This window comes from Triticum dicoccoides, chromosome 5A (genome assembly GCF_002162155.2).
Source record: "Triticum dicoccoides isolate Atlit2015 ecotype Zavitan chromosome 5A, WEW_v2.0, whole genome shotgun sequence".
NCBI classification, from domain to species: Eukaryota; Viridiplantae; Streptophyta; class Magnoliopsida; order Poales; family Poaceae; genus Triticum; species Triticum dicoccoides.
In genome coordinates, this window is record NC_041388.1 from 135,203,000 (window position 1) to 135,208,994 (window position 5,995).

Consider the following 5,995-nt stretch of genomic DNA (forward strand, 5'->3'; position numbering starts at 1 on the left):
CTATCTTTGTTTTTATTTAATTTCTTTTTCCCGTTTTCTTTTACATACTAGTTTACTTTTGTTTTATATAAAATACAAAGGTTCTACCTAATTTAGTATTAGTAGTTAATGCCACTGCCACAAATATTTTGGCACATTAAATAAAGTAGTTTGTATTTGTTTATTATTTTAAGAGCATTAAAAAAATAGTGTTGTCGTTGTTTTACATACTATAGTGCACTTAAATACTTTACAGAAGTGTGGTTTCATCACCAATATTTAGTATGGATTATTTGCCACAAATCAAACATTTTAGTTTTAATATTTGAAAACTTTTATTGTTTGCTTGATTTTGAATTTTGAATTCGAACCGGGTTCGAACTAACGCGGGTTTATCAACAATAACCGAGGTGACGTGGCATCATTAGCAGGGAATTACTGTAGTCTAATTATCCGGGCGTCACAATTCTCCTCCACTACAAGAAACCTCGTCCCGAGATTTAGGAGGTAGAGAGGGGGGGAGGTCTAGTTACGAAATTCTAACAGATCTTCTCGGCCTTGGTTGCTCTTCTCGAGGAGATCGATCCATTACATTGACGTCTTCATTTCTTTGCTTCAGGGTATCATGATGATGTCGGCATCCTTTCGTCGAGAACTCCATCGTACTTACGAATAGGAAAGGGGCAGCCTGACAATGTTAGAACGCTACCAGGGGTAATCATTGAAGGTTATCCCATGAATGAACATTTGAGTATCTCTCGAGTTGAATGAATAAAACATGTCGAGAGCAAAATAATATGGTACAATAAGAAGTTTCAAACGGGTAGAAACGGGTAGACAATCGTTCGATGACTAACACAAGGTGTGAAAGGGGTATAGAGTAATGAGAATAAGTATTACGTCTGATACCAGAATAGATCACTAGGAAGGTGGTTCGCGAATTACACACGAAGCCTAGCATGAGGAATAACCCTGGAAACAGGGGGTGTACACGAGGGTCAGGTTTCGATCCTGGGAACTATGGGTTATGGGCCCACCATGTGGTAAAAAGTAGGAAGGTCGGTGACATCTTGTACGATCATGTAAGCCAGGCATGCCAGAGGATAGTCTGTCGGTTATGTCGGCAACAACATCGGTGCCAAGGGCGAGGGACAAAGAGAACCATTTTCCTGCTCGTTAAACGAGGCGGACCAATAGGCAAAGTTCTCGTCCATCGGTGGTTACCGAAATGCCATCAACAAATGCAACAGGGTCTTACTGACACGGTTGTACACCAAGGTGTCTACATAAGCAGGAGAAAATTACTTTTTAGATCATATGGATCACCAAAAAGATTAAACAAGACAACGAAAGGGAAAATGTGGTTATCAGATTAAACAGGACAATGGAAAGGAAAAGGTGTTTAAACACATATTTCAAGGGTATATCCTTCCCAAGGACAAGCAGAGAATGATATCCATGGCAGGATATAACGTAGAAAACTCTTTAGGTAAGGTGAGAGAAATTTCATGACTTTACCCATACAACGGTGTTTGGATAGTTGAGCAGGAAACATTTAGCATTGGGCTTCAAATGTTCTGGTTGAAAATCGGAGTACCATAGACATGCTTCGAGATAGCGTTGACATGGTCAACAGGTGAAGATCAGACCTTGGGAACAAAAAGGATCCATCAAGAACAACTTATAACATAAGTCTTACAATTTCCTCACGAAAGAATGGATAACCTTGCTAAAAGGAAACTATAACAATAGGTCCTCCGGCCAGGTGTGATGGGCATGACATCACCTTACTGGGTCATATAAAGACCAATCTTATAACTCTGGAAATATGATCCAACCATCATATCTGACCGATATTCAGATCTGATTGGTGTCAGGATACCTCAGACTCAGGATGTCTGAGAAGAAAAAGTGCAACAAAAATTGACGGGATGACATTATTGACACAAAAGATGGTAATACTCCAAGGTAAAGAAGAACAATTGTTGGATAGCATGGATCTCAAGGTATAACACAAAACACTAACAAGTTTGTGTTGAACGGAAGGCAATAAAGTGGTCGATGATAACACAATCATCGAGGGGCAAGGATGGTATTTCCCATCATGAATTCGATTCAGACTTGGAAGAAGGCATATCATTCTTGGTGATGATCACGACACATTTGTCGAGAGTTTTCCTGAAGATGTAATCGATCGGCGATGACATCAAGTCAAATGAATGATGGAGCGAAAGGTTATTGGAACCACGGTTACAACACAAACTCGAAATCAAGCTTGTTGTTTAAGGTGAAAAGGTATGACGAGGAAGATCGACGTAAGCTTAGCTATCATCGCAAATTGTGCTCTCGGAAGAAGGACCAGATAGTACAGTTAAAATTAGCACTATCATGATATATCCGAGCAGGCTAGGAATGACGTGATCGAGTTCAAACTCATAAGTAAAGAAGATTACTAATAGTTGTTTAATCACGACGCGGACTCGATTCAGTTACCGATTTCCTTGAGTGTTTAATAACTCAGGGCCCGTGAAAAATTGGAATCAGTGAGAATGTAGCACTTGATGGAGAACTCATAAGAAGTTATGCAGTTCCATGATAATCTTGAGATACCAGGGGGGTAATACTCGACGACAAATCAAAGTAGAGGTTGGACTAGGGTAATGCTCTGCAGAAGACAAGTGCTTAAACTTGCACGAGAAATGGTATTTAAAGGAGAACATGTTCGGAATCCACGATCATAAAGGATCGAACCACGGATACAAGACGTACTTATAATCAAGGGGGTAATTATTTTTATGAGCAGCTTCCATGATAAGTTATACATCGTGTCCATGGGCATGAACGCAAGGTTCAAGGTCGACTCCCACTTCTCCAAGGCATAAACTTTCATTCACTTCTCTTTTTCGAAGAAATTGTAGTGTTGAATTATTTAGCAAAATACCAAACGAGTATGACTCGTGAAAACTTTCGAGTTCAGACATAATATGGAAGGCATAGGTTCAACCCGTCGAGGCATCTTAGGAGCATATACCACAATTTCAGGAATAAATAACACAAGCTCGATAGTAGAGCATGCTGGAGAAAGCAGAGGATACAATTTACCAAAGGCATTATGTATCCGAGGAAAGGCTCACAAGCTTATAGAATATGAAGGACGATGGCGGATAAAATCCATCAAAGGATCTGGTGGTCCACAAGGGGTCTGATGTGAGCATCGGTACTCAACCAGAGGAAGAAGGAATGCAAGGAGATCAGTTTATGGAAACAACTGACTAACTCAAAGTTCAAATGCAAAGGAATTATCAATTCCAAGACAAGGGATCAGAAGCAATGCTCTGATTAGGGATGGATAAGTTGAATAGCCTTAGCGGTACAATCGATGGCAAAATTTGATTGGTCGAGATCCAGCTCATATTTAAAATGACATTTGAGTCGGAAGGACGAAATGAAGGATCTGATTAAGGATTGCGTGCCTTCGCAACATATTGTATCAATGGGCTCAAAATGATAGTGGCAAAGGATGCCAATAAGATTACTAAACTTATGGGATTAACCATAATGCAAGCAAGCAAGAATTTCAAGAGCAGTAAGCTGCTGAGGATTTTCGAAAGATCAAATAGTATTTCAAAGACTTTGGTGAAACACATGAACAACTGGGGAGAAACAAATCCTCAGTGTGTGTGAGGATTAATTTGTAGGTGTATTCAGGTGACAAGGATCTGCAAGGCAGTAGGCACAAGGATTCTCGGAACAACAACGAGTATTTCGGGGTATCTTGTAATAACAAGAGCAACTGGGGACTAAGGTAAGAATGGCAAGTGCATGTAGTTATCTATATGGGTTGATGGTGGAAGGGAGTTGCAAACGCAATGAGCACAAGTTCTCGCGGTAACCTCAGAGAGTATCCTATGAATCTTCTGGTGCAGCAGGCGATCATCTGTAATAAGGGGCTCTCCGGAAGGAAGTAATTACGAGAACCTAAAGTTAGCATTAGCAAAATCATTTAACCCGAATAGGGGACATATTAGAATCCTAGAGTATAGGTCGAGGAATAAAAGATCCTAATACCACCCAAATGGCAACGTGGGCCCGTAAGGCACACAACCATGTTAGTAAAAGTTTTTCAGTGCCTAGACTCAACTTCGGCCAAGGAGTGTGGAAGGGGGATTCCTACAGGCAGTCGGCTCTGATACCAACTTGTGACGCCCCCGATTTGACCGTACACTAATCATACACGCAAACGTGTACGATCAAGATCAGGGACTCACAGGAAGATATCACAACACAACTCTACAAATAAAATAAGTCATACAAGCATCATATTACAAGCCAGGGGCCTTGAGGGCTCGAATACAAGAGTTCGATCATAGACGAGTCAGCGGAAGTGTCGGAGAAATGGGCCACGGGCAGGCTAACCCGAGCCCCAGAACCTTTCAAGACATCGGGGCAGGCTGCGCCCCTCAAGACCCCAGGACGAAGAGCCGCCTTCTGAGAAGTCGGCGGCAAGACGACCGACTGCCCACTCGCGGCCGAGTCCCGGGGATGACTTCAGGGTAAGCCGACTCCTGACTGGCGACTTCTAGAGAAGCCAGCCTTGGGGAGTCGGCCCACGACTCCAGCAAAACCCCATGTCCTCATCAAGAGGGACAGGACAGGGGAGTGGCTACAGTGAAGACTGCTCCCACCCCTTTCCAGAGGCAGGCATGGCTACAGTACGCCGTACTCGCGGAGATCTCCGTGCGGCGTGGCACTGTTGCCATGCCAGCCCTGCATCAGCACCGGTGGACCGAATCCTGCGCCCATGATGGCTTGTCCGTACGGCCTTGGGGCAACGGGTCCCACCAGCCCGCGGGACCCCTGGAGATGGCAAGTGCGCCACCAGTCGGACTCGTTGGGAGTCGGCCCCTGGGAGTCGGCCAGCTCTTCCCCCGGGGCCCACGCACCATTAACCAGATGTGATGGGGAGTGGCAATAGTGATCACCCGCCAGGCGGCGGGGCTGTTGCCACGACTCCATGACGAAGCCCGCGTCATTAGAAGCACGGCTACAGTAATCAGCAGCCGGCAAGACCCGCCCGCGACGGACGCGGCCTGTCGGCTCCGTACCTGGCCAGTCGGCAGGGCCCACCAGTCGGCGGGCCCCAGCAGTCGGCGGAGAAGACGGAGGCCAGAGGCACTAACGGCTGGGCCCGCGTCCAGCCGGATTATCATTGTACCCCTGGGGGGTAGGCCTATATAAACTCCCTAGGGCACCCATGCAAAGGGTTGGAACCTATTAGCTTTAGGCCAGATCATATAGGAGGGAGAGAGCTAGCCTTGCCCTCTCCTACCTCCAAGAAACAACTCAAGGAGCAATCGTTTAAACATTTTGCCATAGTGATCATGCGGAGACCCCGTAGAGCAGCAGTAGGGGTATTATCTCCCCGGAGAGCCCTGAAGCTGGGTAAGATTCGCCGGCGTGCATGTCTACGGCTCATCCCATTTCCAGGCACCGGCGACGTTCTACTCGCCCCCACCATGATAAGCCATCCTTTGGCATAAGTCGCACCCAACCCCTGACATTTGGCGCCCACCGTGGGGCCTGGTGCACCGCCATCCGAAGACCTGTTCTGGATGGGAACCCTTTTCCTCCCTAGCGAGCGCAGCCAGCCAGGCACGCCAGACGGAGTTTGCACTGACGCGTTGCACGGCGTTGAGATCGCCTGCGCAGCCAGCTGCCTCGCCGAACTTGTCGGCGAGGTTCGCCTCTCCGACGAACCTGCATCCAACACAGGCACGGGCGGCTCCGAGAGCCTCCTCACGGGCCTCCTCGATCAACTCCACGTCTCCGGCGAGCCTGTCATGGACTTGGAATCTGTAGGCTCCATCGACCCGATGCTGGTCGACTCCGACACCGCATCGCTCGATGCGTTCCCCACTAATGTGGTGGTCTACGACGAACCTCTCCCTCGCGCGGAGAGCGACGGAAGCACCGTCACCGAGGTGCTCGTCATCAGTCATGACGAGTCTCCCGGCGG